Consider the following 17,205-nt stretch of genomic DNA (forward strand, 5'->3'; position numbering starts at 1 on the left):
TTCCGTTTTAGAACTCCTCTATTAAAAGCAACGCTTTGTTTGAAGTCGTTCATTCTGATGTGTGGAGTCCAACCCTAGTAGACTCTATGCTTGGTTTTAAATATTATTTTACTTTCATTGAAGATAAATCTCATGTTACTTGGATATATTTTCTGAAGCATAAACATGAGGCAGCCAAAGTTTTCAAACGTTTTGCATACTCAATTTGAGCGCAAGATAAAACATTTGAGATTTGATAATGGAGGAGAATACATTAATGAAGTCCTTAATGAGTTTTTGACCCAGCAAGGTATATTGCCTCAAACCACCTGCACTGAAACTCCTCAGCAAAATGGAGTTGCCAAAAGAAAAAATCAACATTTACTCAATGTTGCCTGGTCTCTTATGTTTCAGATGAATATGCCGCAACAATATTGGGCTGACGCTATTGCTATAGCATGTTATATTATAAACTGTGTCCCAAGTTCTAGTTTGGGAAACAAAATTCCCATAGAAAGTTTTAGAAATCCTAAAATTTCCATCAAACATTTGAAATTTTTGGGATGCAAGTGCTTTGTTCATCTTCAAGACAAATTTCAGAACAAACTTGAAAAAAGAGTCGTTAAATGCATCTTTGTTGGTTATTCTTCCTAAAAAAAGGGTTTTAAGTGTTTTGATCCCATCACAAGAAAGTTGCATATTTCAAGAGATGTGATTTTTTTTTAAAATGAAGCTTACTACCCGTGTCCTAACCAAGGGGAGAATCAACCAAATATAACAAGTCTTGTACCTAGACCGTTTTATGCCTACCCTTGAGCCATTTACTGAACCTAGTCCTAATGGCCTAGATGACTCTTTAATTCAAGAAATTGATAGTCCTTCTATTTCGGATTCCAATCCTAATCCCGAGTTTGAGTCCAACCCAAGTCAAGCTATACCCAACTCTACTCAAGAGGCCAGTAATGTCAGAAGATCTTCTTGTCTCACACGACCTCCTGTTAGACTCAGATTATTACTCTTATTGTGCCACTGAAACCACTAAATCCATTCTATAGAGCTTCAATTTGATCTTTTAAAACTATCCAAGTTATATTGAGCTTACCTATCTAAGATTTATGCTCATCATGAACCATCCAGTTAGAAAGAAGCGTTTGAAGATTCCCAATGGAAGAAGGCTATGGATGACGAGTTGAGAGCTCTGCTAAAGAACAATACTTGGACGTTAGTCAAATTACCTCAAGGAAAAAATTTTGTAGGATGTTGATGGATATATAAGATCAAGTACAATAGTGACGGCTCTGTTGAAAGATACAAAGCAAGGCTTGTTGCAAAAGGGTACACGAAGAAAGAAGGTATTGATTTTTCTAAAACCTTTGCACCCATTGCAAAGATGAGTTCTATTTGTATTCTTCTGTCAGTTGCTGCCATTAAACAGTGTGGTGTTTTTCAATTGGATGTAAAAATACCTTTCTCCATGGTGATTTAGAAGAAGAAGTGTATATGGACACTAGGATAATTGGAGCAAAAGTTGCAGAAACTCCTTTGGTTGTTACTAACGTTGAGAGCTTTCAAAGGCTCGTGGGAAAATTAATTTATTTGACTATTACACGCCCTGATATCACGTATGCTGTCAGCGTAATCAGTTAGTTCATGCATCAACTTTGATCCACACATGTTGAAGATGCTCACAGAATTCTCCGATATCTCAAGGGAAGTCCGGGTAAGAGGATCCTTATGAAAAAAATGAAAACCTTGATATTGTTGGATTTACTGATGCCGACTGGCCAGGTGACCCTAATGATAGAAGATCAACTATAGGCTTCTCTTCATTTGTCGGTGGTAATCTCGTTACTTGAAAAAGCAAGAAACAATCAGTTGTTGCTAGATCCAGTGATGAGGCCGAGTATCGTGCCATGGCTGCGTGTACATGTGAACTCATCTGGATTAAAGCACTCATCCTTGACATGGGCATAAACAATACCAAACCGATGAAACTCAAGTGTGAAAACATGGCCGCTATATACATCAGAGTCAATCCCGTTTTCCATGAAAAAACCAAAAATATTGAAGTCGACTGTCATTTCGTGAGAGAAAAGATTCAAACTAAAGAAGTTTGCACTTCTTATGTTGGAAGTCATGAGCATTTAGCTGAAATTTTCACCAAATTCCTAAGCCATGAGAAGCATCACAAATTGAGCTACAAGTTGGGTCAGATTGACATCTGCACCCCAACTTAAGGAGGGAGATTATTGTATGCAGGTGCTAGTAGAGTCCTTATCAGACGTACGGCTTAATCAAGGAAAACCATTTTCATTGGCATCTACAGTTACAACTTGAGTTTATCCTTATCTCGAGTCTTTTTTTATCGTTTGTTTTTGGTAGATTCCTTCTTCTTTAACATTTTTTGTTTCCCTATATATAGGGGTATTCTGTAATCGTATGGGCAGTGAATAATATCCAGGCTTTAAGCCTCCTTTCACCCATGGGTGTAGGCACACATTGTTGAACCACATTAAAAACAGTCTCTCTCTCCATGCGTGTGCTTGTGTTTCTCAACAGAAACTTCATGTCCATCTCTCAGACCCAATGATGGGCTACCAGAGTATGACCTGCTACCTTTCAAGGCCTTTCATGAAGAATACAAGTCATTTCTTTAACCAAGTTCAGTCTAATAAAAAAGAGTCCATAGTGAATCGAGACGAACAAAATCAAACCAGCAAACTTTCGTGGGGAACATAGTTCTTATAAAGCATACTGATATTCAATGTGTTTTTAAGGGTTCCTGCCAGAAAAACCAGCAAGAAGCATCCACTTAAAAGGGACAAGCATCTCATCATGATGGTCGATGGAATTTTCCAACCGAACCTTATCACCATGTTGAACCATCATCGCCTTTTGAGAGTTTCCAAAGGAACTTGCTCCCTCAACAATGTGGGCCCATAATCATGATGTTGGTGGCTAAATAGCCTGACCCGGACTACTCGAAACATCATGTTTCTCATCACCCACAAGGGGGGGGGGGGGGGGGGGGTGAGAGGTACAGACTGTAGTTGTCTCTCTCTCACACAAAAAACAATTGTTAAGATAGCAAGGTCTTTTACTTGGGTGCAATCATCTTTTGGGGTTTGTGTGCTGCAGAAGAAGGCTCTGCGCAAGAGTTTCTATGGGGTCTTCTTCTGCAGAAATAGAGTAGATTGATATATATATAGAGAGAGAGAGAGAGAGGGGGGGGGTTGTTGGAAAACAAACTTTAATTAAATAAGCCAAAACCTTTTTAAAACTAATTTAATGCAAATTAACAGCTAATTTGTTGCTTGGCCCTACCTACCTCACTCTTTTAAGTTTCTCCACTAAAAAGAAGACTATTTGTTAGAAAATCATGTGGGCCTATATACGTTGAACCACACATTGTAAAGTTGTCCTAGGTTTGGGCCTGGCTCAAGTGATCCAATCAGGATGGGCCCTTTGGTATCTCATATGGTATGGTACACTATGTGGAGAGACCTGCCCTGTCTACAACTCTGTAATGGGTTGAGTTGGAGACAGACTCTTAAATATATTAGGTTATGGTCTCCAAACCTTATATATAAGCCCTCCCTCTTCAGATTCTACATAAGTTAGAAAGAGATTTAGTCCCTCTCATTAGGTTTAGAGAAAGAAAAAAGGCCAAGCATACAGATTTTGGAAGATCATACTCATTAATGATCAACCGGAGTGTCATGGATTCAGGTATCTCTTCCGCTTTCAATTTTATTCTATTTTTTTTTTCAACGGTTTAGCGAGAACATATGTTCGATCATGTTTTAGTTTTTGATGGATTTTTTAATCCAATAATTCGTATCAGAGCACATGTTTTCGTTGACTCCTTAAAAAAATGTGATTTCATGTATTTTGTATGTTTTTTTGGTGATGATCCATTGTGGTTGTTGATCGCCGCCAGACGACATGGGGTTCTGTCCCCATTAAGATTGCTAAGCAGAAATGGCTCTAGGGTCCTTCATTTAGTTGTTGATCTGATGGTGACACCGTCTCTTCCTGATCATCAGACTGCCGTCGGGTGGAGCAGAGGCTTGCCCCTATTCAGTCCACCAGACAAGCGCTCGTACGGTCCGATCATCGAATTATCAAGGATAATAATACACATTCAAGATTCGCATAAGGGTTTTTCCCTTCTTAGTTCTCGAGTGGGCTGTTACCGAACCATAATGTCAGATGGCGGATGGGCGGATCATCGAGTTCATCGGCATCCGAGGCCAATTTTGACCATCTCCAGATGTGCTTGACCTACCATTCTTTAAGTCAGGTGTGTTTGTTCATCAAAATCGTCAGCATCCAAGCCGAGTTCGGTCATTGTCGGACTCGTGTAGTCGACGGCACTCTGGCCAGACTCAGCTATCGTCGGACGGCATGAGGGAAAACACCTGTTAAAACCTATATGTGCCGACATTCAGGGTCAATTGTGACCATCGCCAGATACTCCTGGCATGCCGGCGATTCAAGACTGTTTCTTTTTTGTGTCATTGAGATTTTCTTTGACCCTCCACCGACTGCAACTGGCTTTCTCGGTGTGGCCCTCTGTCAGTAGATGTTTTCGGCTGTCTGTCGATGGGCATTGGCATGTGACTGTGATCTGGTTGAATCGCACTCCAGGGCCGGTTCGACCATTAGGTACAGGTTGTTCCATATGTCATGATCGTTTTGGTCGCACATATACGGGCTGTTTGGATGATTAATCTGAGGTTGTTTTGGCGATTTGCAGAAACTGGCTTGGTCCACAGTTAACTGGGTCAGCGACCCATAGCCAGTTCAGCCAAGCGAGGGTCGTTTTGGTGTGCATACACAGGACTGGTTTGGTCCTGTGTATTGCTAGACTCGGGCCTCTAAGGTGACAAGAACTGAGTTTGGTGATCGGTCGGGTCAAACTGGCTTAGTCCCATTTTGTCATGGGGCGGTTGACTGATTCAGCCCCCATTTTATTTTAGGGGACTGAATTGGGTCAAGGTGCGGATCGGGTCTGGTTGTACTCAACCCGGTGGTGCAAGCTTGTACCCGGGTTTGGCCAAACCCATGTGCATGCCTTATAAAAAAAATATAAGGATTGTAAGGCTATTCTAGAGCACATTATGGGTCATGTTGGCAGGCCTATTTTCGGTTACCCTACGGCCCATGCTTGTTATGATTATGCTTAATTATATTCATATGCATGAGTATACATATTTAAACGTTGATATTATTTTTTATTCTTTGTCTAATGTTTTAAATTGAATCAATATGTTGCCAAAGTAACCTCTGTTGTGTATGTTAGTTCATTTTTGAAATATTGTGATGTTTATATATTTGTGATTCATGTGAATAGGAATTGGCCCAAAAGAAGATTACTATTTAGTCGATCCCAAATGTATACTTTCAGTAATAAATATGGGATAATCATTTAGTTTTCCATGTGAATAACAAGTCGGTCCAAAGAAAGATTCATTATTTGACAAGACTAATTGTTCATGTTTTGATTATTGTATTGAGAGTATCACTTACAAGTTGACACTTGTGTCCAAAGACTAAGTGTCGATGTTATGTTGGGTATCTTGTAATGGGGTTCACCATTGTTTAAATATGTATTTTATGTTATTGCATGTGAATATGAATGTTAATCATGAGTTTGTTTGTTCTTTATTCAGTTAATACTTCTACTTCTATGATATCTGTAAACATCAATTCCATCCCGGTTTTAAGCGGTTCCAATTTTAAAACTAAAAAGAAAATGTTATGATTGCGCTTGGTTGCATGGATCTGGATCTTGCACTACGAGAAGATCAACCACCTGCTCTTACGGATAAGAGTTCTTCTAAGGATAAAAAGAACTTTAAAGGGTGGGATCGATCTAATCACATGAGTCTCATAATCATGAAACATGCAATTCCAGAATCTTTCAGGGGCACCATGTCTAAAGAGGCCAATGCCAAATTTTTGCTTGAAGAAATTGAAAAATGTTTTGCAAAAAACGAAAAGGCTAAGACAAGTACTCTTCTTTCGAGTCTTGTCTCAATGAGGTATAAGGGCAAAGAAAATATTTTAGAGCACATCATGGAGATGTCTCATCTTGCTTCAAAACTCAAGGCACTAAAGTTAGAGTTGTCTGAAGACTTACTCGTGCACTTGGTTTTGATAACCCTTGCTGTATAGTACAGCCAGTTTAAGGTCAGTTATAACTGTCAGAAGAAAAAATAGACTCTTAATGAGTTCATTTCTCACTGTGTGCAAGAAGAGAATAGAATGAAGCAAGAGAAGAGTGAGAGTACTCATTTGACAATAACCTCTAAAGACATGTTTAAGAAAAAAAAAGACTAAAGAAGCTACAGTTGACCCCAAATCGCAAAAGAAACAAAAAAAATATCAGAACCCAAAGTCTAGTTGTTTTTTTGCAAAGGGGAGGGTCACATGAAGAAGGATTGTACCAAGTATCATGCCTGGCGTGAGAAGAAAGGTACATTCCTTACTTTGGTTTGTTTTGAAGTTAATTTGACTTTTGTGCCTGAACACACTTGGTGGATGGATTCTAGTACTACCACTCACATATGTGTGTCTATGCAGGGTTGCCTAAGTTATTGATCGCCAATTGATGTTGAAAGATTTATTTATGTAGGCGATGGCAAAGCAGTTGAAGTCGAGGTAATAGGGACATTTAGGTTGTTATTAAAGACTAGAAATTATTTAGATTTAAAAGAAACATTTATTATGTCGTCTTTTAGGCAAAAAAAAAATTTCTATTTTGGACAAATATGATTATTTTTGTTTATTTAAAAATAATGAATTTAAATTGTTTCTTGATTCAAATCTTATTGGGACTGGTTCTTTATCTACAGTTAATAACATTTACTTGCTTGATATTATTGCCTCATTTAATGAAACCTTGCGAATAAGTTCTCGTGGTACAAAACAAAAATTAACAAATGAAAATTTTGTTTTGTTATGGCATAAGCGCTTAGGTCCTATTTCTAAACAAAGAATTGAAAGGCTTGTGTCAAATGAGATTCTTGATTCTCTTAATTTCACTGACTTTCATGTTTGTGTTGAGTGTATAAAAAGAAAATGAACAAATATAAGGAAATTAGGTGTTGAAAAAAGAACTAACATCTTAGAACTAATTTATACAGATATTTATGGACCCTTTCCTACGGATTCTTGAAATGGTCAACAATATTTTATTGCATTCATAGACAACTATTCTCGTTATGGGTACCTATATTTGATTCATGAAAAGTCTCAGTCCCTGGATGTGTTCAAATCGTATAAGGCTGAAGTTGTAAACTAACTTGGCAAAAGAATTAAGGTCGTCAGATCTGACCGTGATGGTGAGTTCTATGACAAATACGATGTATCAGGTGAACAACGTTCAATGCCTTTTGCTAAATTTTTAGAGAAATATGTCATCGTCCCTCAGTATACCATGTCAGACACTCTTAGCATGAATGATGTTGCTGAAAGGTGAAACATGACTCTAAAGGATATAGTAAGGAGTATGATTTCTCATTCTACCTTACCAGAGTCTCTTTGGGGAGAAGTATTATGATTTCTCATCCTACCTTACCAGAGTCTCTTTGGGAAGAGTATTCTGAAAGGTTCAGAGGCTATAAGTTTTATAACCCTGCGAACAAGTCCTTTTTCTAAACAGGAAATACTTGTTTCTTTGAGGGTGCTGAGTTTGGGGGAAGCGATAAGTAAAAAATATTGTTTTTGAAGAAGAGTCTTTTTCTCTTCCTACAGTTGTGGATGACAATGATAAGATTTTATTTCTGACATTGTTCCCACAAATTTGGATCAAAGTAATGGTTTAGATCTTCTTATCTAAAATCAAGCTTTTACTCCTAGAGTTCAAACTCAACAACCTCAAGAAACACCTCAAGAACCAGTGCTATTAAGAAAATCCACTAGAGAGAGAAGAATGACAATTTCAGATGCTTATATTATCTTTCTATAAAAACATGAGGATGCTACAGGCCTAATGGAAGATGATCCAATCATCTTCTATCAAGCCACACAAAGTTTTAACTCTCAAAAGTGGATTAAAGCAATGCATGAGGAGATTAAATCCATAAGTGACAATGACGTGTGGGATCTTATCCCATTACCTCAAGGTGTGAAACTCATTGGTTGCAAATGGATATTTAAAACCAAAAGAGATTCAAAGGATAATGTGGAAAGATATAAGGCTCGTCTTGTTGTAAAAGGGTTTACTCAAAGGGAAAGCATTGACTATACAGAGACTTTCTCTCTGATTTCCACGAAAGACTCTTTTAGGATTATGATGACACTTATAGCTTATATGACTTAGAGCTACATCAGATGGATGCTAAGATTGTATTCATCAATGGGGGCATCGATGAGACAATATGCATGGTTCGACTAGAATATTTTGCCTCAGACGATGCCAAGAAGATGGTTTGCAAACTAAAGAAATCTATCTATGGACTTAAGCAAGCTTTTTGTCAGTGGTATCATAAATTTCATCAAGTTGTCCTCTAATTTGGTTTTGAGATGAATGTGATTGATGAATGCATATACCATAAGTTCAGTGAGAGTAAATTTATTTTTCTGGTTTTGTATGTGGATAACATATTGCTTGTCAGTAATGATATAGGCATACAACACAAAACCAAGAGATTTCTGACAAAGAAATTTGAAATGAAAGATCTTGGGAATGCTTTTTTTGTATTAGGGATCAAAATACATTGAAACCGTTCTCAGGGTATTCTTGAATTATCACAAATGAGTTATATCTAAAGGATTCTGGAAAGGTATGGCATGAAGGATTGCAAACCAGAGGATACTCCTATTGCTAAAGGAGACAAGTTTAGTCTCTTTCAGTGCCCCAAACACCAGTCTGAAATTAAGGCTATGGAACAGATTCTCTATGCATCTGATGTAGGGAGTCTCATGTATGCTGAGGTATATACTTGTCCGGATTTAGCGTACATTATTGGGATGGTAGGCAGATATCTTAGTAACCCAGGTGCAGATCATTGGAAAGCAGCCAAATGGGTTATGCGGTATTTGCAAAGAATAAAAGATTACATGCTCACATACAGGAAGTCAGATCAGTTGGAGATCATTGGGTATTCTGATTTTGACTTTGTGGGATGCCAAGATAGTTGTAGATCTACGTCAGGCTATGTTTTTCTATTGGTTGGGGGAGCTATTTTCTGGAAGAGTGCCAAGCAGACACTCATTACTTCTTCCACCATGGTAGCATAATTCGTTTCTTATTTTGAGGCATCCAACTATGGGATATGGTTACGTAATTTTGTTATATGGCTGTGGTTTTTGATAAATGTTGAAAGACCGCTAAAGTTATTTTGTGACAATAATTCAACAGTGTTATATTCCAATAACAACAGGAGCTCATCGAAGTCAAAGCATATTGACATCAAGTTTCTTGTTGTTAAAGAAAGAGTGCAGAATGGTCAGATATCGATAGAACATATTGGAACAAACTTTATGATTGCAGATTCGCTTACTAAAGGATTGCCACCTAAGGTCTTTCACGAACATATTGCTCGCATGGGTGTTTTATCATTTTATGATATGTTGGTTTAGTGGGAGTTTGTATTTGGACGTTCTATGATATAATAAAGTTCATTTTACCACTTTGGTATAAAGTTAAAGTTTCAGTTTTATTCTATACTCATTATATTGTGATCTCACTAAAGTTTTCTGGAAAGACCAGTTTGAAATAGGCATGTTTGATCATATTGCATGTAATTTTCATGCTTCACATCCATACTTGATCAATGCAATTTGGTTGTGTCAATATACGTGATCATTGATGGGTCCAATTATGTTATATGTAATAAATATTGCTTTGGTTCTATGTTGACATAATCAATGGATCAGATTGGTAGATATATCAATTGATAAGATAGTATTTTTGAGCTCATAAAGTTACAATGTGTGATTATAAGGTTACGTATGTAGCCCAAGTGAGAGATTGTTAGAAAATCGTGTGGGCCTAGATACGTTGAACCACACATTGTAAGGTTGTCCTACGTTCGGGCTCGGTTCAAGTGATCCAATCAGGATGAGCTCTGTGGTATCTCATATGGTATGTTATGCTATGTGGAGAGACCAAACCTGTCTACAACTCTGTAATGGGTTGAGTTGGAGACAAACTCTTAAATACATTAGGTTATGGTCCCCAAACCATATATATAGGCCCTTCCTCTTCAGATTCTCCATAAGTCAGAAAGAGATTCAGTCATTTTCATTAGGTTTAAAGAAAGAAAAATTGTTAAATATACAAGTTCTGAAAGATCATACCCGTCAACGATCAACCGGAGCGTTATGGATTCAGGTATCGCTTTCACTTTTAATTTTATTATGTTTTTTATTTTAACGGTTTAACGAGAACATGTATTCAATCAGGTTTTAGTTTTCGATGAATTTTTTTTTAATCCAACACTATTAACTAGATGATCTTAAGCACAAAACATGCCCAATCGTGAGCTTGTAGTTTCCCCAAACTTGTAATCGGTTGGAAGGTAACTAATAAAAAGGAAAATTGCCTTGTCTCACGGCAGAAAAAAACAATGTATCTGCCTAAGACCTGTCTAATGAATGGATTTCGTCTAGAGTAAGAGACAAGCTCTATCCCAACCCCCTTTCCACGAAGGAAGGTGGCCTCATTGACCCCAACTACCTACCATGGCCCGCACAGTAAAAATGTGGCAGCTATCAGCCATGTCATAAGCTGATGTGGTGCGTATGGAGTCCTCCAATCCCAAAGAGACGTCACGCTCCACCTACTACATCGTGCCTTCATTCCACACCAACCCCCACCACATCACGCGCTTGCCTGTTTACCTATCAAAAAAGGAGCGCGTATCAGGTCAGAGTAGATGGACTACCTGTAGGAGCTCACTCTGATGCCGTTGATCCAAACTGCCATGAATGGAGTTTGTATCTCCACATTTTTTTTCAGAGCCGTTGATGCTTTAAATGAACGGTATCTAGAGTTTGCAAACTGGCAGTTTGAAAACAAAGGTTCATCCGTGGCATTCTGGATGTTATTCATCCGGCATCAGGTAATATGTAACTGATACGCACTCCCAAAAAAAAAAAGACAGGATACCTCTCAGATGGGTTCCACAAAATTTTCAGAGCCACTCATCTTGTAGATGAACGGCTGAGAAACAAGGGGAAATGGTGGTGTTTGGGTTGCCTTTCATCTCACGGATCAACAGCATCCGTGGCAATTTTTCATCGAAGGTTCCCCTAACCATATAAGGTCGACCGATCGATACCCATCATATCGGAAGAAAATGGATATTCTGCAAGCCTGAATCAGCTATTTTTTAACTATTATAAAAATTACCAAAAATAATTTTTAAAATTATTTTAATTGTTTTAACATGTGTATTTAATAATTATTTATTATTTTTGGGCCAATACAGAATTATTCACACCGGCAATAACATGTTTGATGGTTTGTTCAAGAGTGGACGAAATAAACAAAAAAGATGGAACAAAACAGTGGTTTTGTTGGTTCCGTAACAACTATACCAAGTTCAACATTTGTTTGGACCGTACTCGAATGCTGTGTTCTAAATATCCGTTATTTGATGATTACTTAACTTTGCATCGTATGACCTGATTCATGCATCATTTTACATATTTTAACAAGTTTATTATGAATTTTTTTTCCAAATATGGATCTAGAATTGGATCCAACGACCATAACATCAAAAAATGTTTAAAATCTAAAATCTCATATTGGTTCTAAAAACTAAAATATGTTTAAAATATTTAAAAATATCCCTAAAAATCCATCAAAACTCTTATAAATCCCCAAAAAGAAACCCAAAAAAGCTTAAATAAAGCAAAATCTTTCGGGAATGCACCGTCAATCAAGCTGAAAACACAAAAATGCTACAAAATCACAAATCAAAGGAGAAAAAAATTCTGATTTTCGCAAACTTTTGCAAAAAGAAAAGACAAAAATCGTAAAGAAGAAACCTTGAAATTCCACGTGAAAGGAGATGCAGAAACTCTAGAAAATAAAAAAAGAAAAAGATGCAGAAACCCTAAAAAATAGAGAGAGAGAGAGAGGGATAAAACATGAACCAAGAAATACAAAGTAGAAGAACTCGATTTTGGCCGTCACCCTCTTCCCAAAGATGAAAAAGAATGAAGCAAGGGAATAATTATTATCTTTTGGGGGTTTTTGTCCCATTCACTACCTCTTGAAATACCGTAGGTATGTAATTTTAGAGGTGTATGCAAGAACAAAAAAAAAACGAAGACAGGAACCGGTGCCACCTCACTCCCCCTCCCCCTGTCACCAGGAGAGAGAGAGAGAGAGAGAGAAATTCAACATTACCACTCATGAAGATCAACAAAATGTTGAACCCATGAACCGAACAAGAGCAAAGTCAAAACAAATAAAGAGAGAAAAAGAGAAAAAGAATATCAGACAAATAAAATAGGCTTACGCCGGAGCTACTTGCCCAGATTGCGACAAAAGAGAGATAGCGTCAGCAAGAGGGAACGAAAGATCACTAAGATGCATATGCAAGATCACATAAATATCTACAAAGATTTTATGCACCAGGTTTTGAATGTTAACCAAAATTTGACAAAAATGGGCATCATTTCGTGCCATCCAAACAAACCACCAAGAAGTAAGTAACCACGTTCGCCAGATGAACCTCCACCTAGTGTTGTGTCTAATACAAACCGGACCCAAGATCAGATTTAACGCAAAAGACTCTTCTTTAACACACTTTCGGATGCTTTCAGGTCCTGCTAAAGAGTTCCGCAAATATTGAGCAAGACCAGAACAAGTGAAACGTAGATTCTTCTGCAGCTTGACAAAGCACGCACTAACTTAGGAGTTTGAATGCCCCACTTCTTTAAATTACTGTGGGTCTGGATCTTATCGTGCAAAATTAATCAAGTCAGGACTCAAGAACAGAGAGAAAAAGCCTTCACCCAAAGCACATCCTCGAGCAACCAATCAGCCCCTCGGGGAGCAACGATCTATAGACTTTTTTTTGTGAGAAACTCCCCGCTTAGTGCCAGCGCCCAATGCAACCGCCCAAAATTTCTGAAGTCCTCAAAATAGTCTCTAAAGCATGCTAAAGCCCTCAACCACGACTTACACAAGTGCGATTGGGGGAGCACACACACCGAGAGACCCCTTCCCCTGACTTTTTTTTTTTTTCCAAAACCTCATTCAGCGTGTCTCCCCTCTTCAAGTAACTGCTGATGTTTGTTAGAAATCGTGTTCTTTCTGGCTTTTTCTAACACTAAAGCCCACCACTAGGGCGCGTGTGATGGAGGAAGCAACACAGGAAGTGATTAAAAACTTGATAAAACATAAATATAAGAAATTCGCAGTCTAAATTTATTTTCTAACCTTGGACCTGACCAATCATTATACCCTCCCAACATTAATGATAAACTCAAGAAAGAAGTATATAACCATTTCGGGATCCTCAGAATCACTTTCATTTCTTCTTCTTCATTGTCTAATTCCTCATTTTCTCTTGTTGTGCATACAACTATAAATACAAACATACAGAGAGCCATTATTTTGCTAGTTAAAAACAACTAGACCGATAGCAACGACAACAATGAGGACTAAAATTGTAGCGACAATAGAGTAGTACAACGATTAAATTGGGTTGGGCAAACGAATCTATTCACACATATATGAGGGTACGCTGATGATCGATCGACCACCATCTTTAAAGTGGTTGATCTTGTTTGATGAAGAGTAATATCGGGGGTCTTGACTTGTGAAGGGTATTAATCAATGAACGGTGGGTGGGTTCAGTCGTTTCTGTTGGTGGAGGAGGGAGACCAAGGGGTCATGTCCATGGGGTAGCTGCCCAGGACCCTGAGGAAGGTGGTGAACTCCTGGACCTCGGCGAGTGCGTTCTGGGCTCGGACGTCGGCCATGGACGCCTCGAAGTCGACGTAGAACAGGTACTCGAAGTGCTTGGCGGTGCCGGTGCCGGCGCCGGAGACGCCACCGTCGTCGTCAACGAGGCGGATGGGTCGGTTACGGTGCGGGCGGGACTCGATCTTGGTGAGGCTGATGTTGCGGAAGGCGAAGGCGGAGAGCACCTTGAACAGCACCGAGGTGCCCTTGTCGTGGGCGAACACGATGCTCGTCTTGAAGGGCCGGTCCGTCCTGGGTATGATGGGCTCCCGCGCCAGCATCACGAACCGGGTCACGTTTCCAGAGTCGTCCTGGATGCCGTCAGCCAGCACGTTCAGCCCGTACAGCTCGGCGGCGCGCGAGCTGGCGATGGCCGCCGTGTCCCGCAGCCCGTTCGCCGCCACGAACTCGGCGGCCCCCGCCGTATCGTCGAAGGCCTCGCGCGCCACGCTCGTCAGCCCGAGCTTGGTCGTCAGCGTCAGCTCGCACTGAGCCAGCGCCTGCGGGTGGCTAATCACCCGGGTCAGGTACTCCCGGCGCACCCCGGGCAGCGCCAGCAGGCAGTGGTGGACGGGAAGCTGGACCTCGCCGACGATGTGGAGCCGGTGGCGGAGGAGGAGGTCGTAGTTGCGGTGGATGCTGCCGCCGAGCGAGTTCTCGACGGGGAGCACGGCTCGGTCCGCCAGCCACAGCTCGACGGCCTGGAAAGCGACCTCGAACTGGTCGCAGGGGATGGCATCGCAGTTGGGGTAGGCCTTGCCCGCCGCAGCCTCGCTGTAGGCACCGGGAACGCCCTGGTAGGCGACGCGGAGCTGGGAGCCGTGCATCGGCGCCGGAGAGAGGTCAGCTATGGTGAGCGGCTTGGGGAGCTTGGGGCCGACCGGCACAATGTCTAGGGACTCTTGACCGTTGATCGATGCGAGATCGAGAGTCTCCGAGGGCTTCTCGGTCTCCTGCTGCTGGGAAACCACCTTGCTGGCCAGGATGGCGCAGGAAGTCTGCCAGTCGGCTCGGCTCGATCTCACGCCGTCGGAGAAACCAGCCGCGCTGCTGTTGCTTCCCTTGAGATCCAGCGGGCGGTAGATGCTGCACTGGATCTGATCTCTCGCCTGAGAGACCGAAACCGTGGTGGGCTTCTGCTGCACCCCGTAGAACATCTGATTGTCGATCAGCGATATGGAACTGCTAAAAGAGATCGACGGCATTGCTCCCTTTTTTTGCTGGTTTTTCTCTTCCTTCCTTAGAGAGAGAGAGAGAGAGAGAGGGGGGGGTTAGATGGAAGCTTGGTGCTCTCCTTTTGTTGTTGAAGTACCAAGCTGAAGGGAAAGAGTTAGGTTGGAGATTTATTTATATCCACTAGCTCTGTGTTGAAAATTACGGTATTGTACAGTTTTCTGCCTTTTGGGGTCAAAATTGGAGGATGACTTTTGTTTTTTGTTTTTTTTGCTGATAAAGAACATAGGGATCGTTTTTTGTTTTGTATGGATTTACTAGAATTTCCCTAGAAAACTGATAGAGTGAGTGGTTGTTGGTTGGGGTTCCTGGTTTATGTGCATTTGCTTGGTTGGCCCTGGAGGATGGCACCAAGTTTGAGGGTCACCCTGGACCGTGTCTTTAGAATTGTGTCATTTCATTCAATTCCATGCACATCATCCTTGGTACTACAATCATGGAGTGAAACTAAATTTTTTTTTTCTTAGAATGAGCTGAGAAAAAACAAAAGTTCACCTCCATGAAAAAAAAAAAAAAAAGTTCAGTAAATAATTGTAAGAGTGAACTTAGATCACTCAGTGGTAGGCGCAAACTCTGTCTAAAGTGTGATCAGGCTATTGCCACTGCCGGCAGCAGGGTCCTGTGTCAAGCTAAAGGCTCAGTATTGAATCCTGCGGTTGCTTTTTAGAACATGTAAGGCTGGGTGGTCTTGTCCTCAAGTTTTATGAAGGTTTTCCTTAGTTATTTAAAAAAAAAAAAACTGTGATTAGGCTATTGGGGTGATTGCTTGCCACAAGAGTTGTCCATGTCAATTTGGTAATTAATTTTTTCTTTTAAAAAAATATATATATAACTAACAATCAGGTTGCAAGCCATAGATTGTTGGGTCATTGCCAAGTTCGGGTGTTTGGATGCACGGGCCCATTTGGGTGGAGGCTGGTGGCTTTTGCCAAAGGAAGCAATTATTGAAGTTGAAGAGCCCTTGAGACATATTGGAGGTGTTTGGGTGTTACATCACCTTCCATGATTCTTAAAGAAAGCACTTGCAGGCTTGAAGACCTCGTTTGTCCTTACTAATTAGTAGGGGTGTCAACGGGTCGGGTCGGGTCGGGTCGGGTCGGGTCGGGTCGGGTCTGGTTTGGTTTGGTTTGAACTCAGATGAAACCAGACTTAGCCTCAATTTTCAGGTATGGTATCAGGTAGAAACCTAGGTCTAATCGGATTCACCATAAGCAAAGCATACCCAGACCCAATAAGAACTACATGAACCAGACTTGGGCCATACTTATCATTTTTTATATTGAAAATTTGAGGGTCTTTATAAAAAATTGAGTCCCAGATCTGATATAAAATTTCACAAACTATAGCCGAATTCATGTATTAATGGGACCTTCAGATCCAAACCTGGGTCTTAATCTGGTCTTCTTATTTATCACCATACCCTGACTCTCTAGGGTTTGGTATGTGTCAGGTTCCGGTAAACCTAGCCCATTGTAAAAGGTAATTTAGTAAAATATGACAGATGAGTAGGAGCTGAAAAGAATTTGGCCGGTACTAAGTCTACACCTACCATCTATGTGGGCAGGAGAAAAATGAGAGAGAGAGAGAGAGAGAGAAAGAGGTAGTTAACTATCAGTGCCACACAACCAAACCCTTAATCAGACAAGGTCGACCACGATCTCTCTAGCTCAGATCAGCTGATCTGTCAAAAACACAAATGTTGGTGTTTTGAAATCATCACCGTCCATAACCTTCATCTTTGTGCAATGATATCAGCTTTTCTGGTGAGCGCCACTATTTGTACGGTGACGAAAGGTTACGAAGGGTGATGATTTCAAAATACTAAAATTTGTGTGTGACATATCACTTGGTCTGACCTCACGCCCTCTCTAAGGGCAGATGAGGTAATACATCAAAACACCAATATTTTGTGTTTTTGAAATCAAAACACTTATTAAAGATGACATCGGCCCATTTTAATGCGTAATGAATGGCGGTGATGAAAGCTAGTTATATAAAATCATACAAAATTTGTGTTTTGACATATTACCTGATTGGCATTGCTCTCTATTGTGCAT

General features: G+C 40.2%; 1 pseudogene across 1 annotated transcript; it reads right to left on the minus strand.

Moving 5' to 3' along the window:
* Positions 1-13,355: 13,355 nt before the first annotated feature.
* Positions 13,356-15,227, minus strand: LOC149838080 (arogenate dehydratase 3 pseudogene; annotated as a pseudogene). Its single transcript, XR_016432163.1, has one exon. The product of XR_016432163.1 is annotated as an arogenate dehydratase 3 pseudogene (transcript).
* Positions 15,228-17,205: the final 1,978 nt, after the last annotated feature.

Source organism: Nuphar pumila, chromosome 5 (assembly GCF_984573655.1).
Source record: "Nuphar pumila chromosome 5, dmNupPumi1.hap1.1, whole genome shotgun sequence".
NCBI lineage: Eukaryota > Viridiplantae > Streptophyta > Magnoliopsida > Nymphaeales > Nymphaeaceae > Nuphar > Nuphar pumila.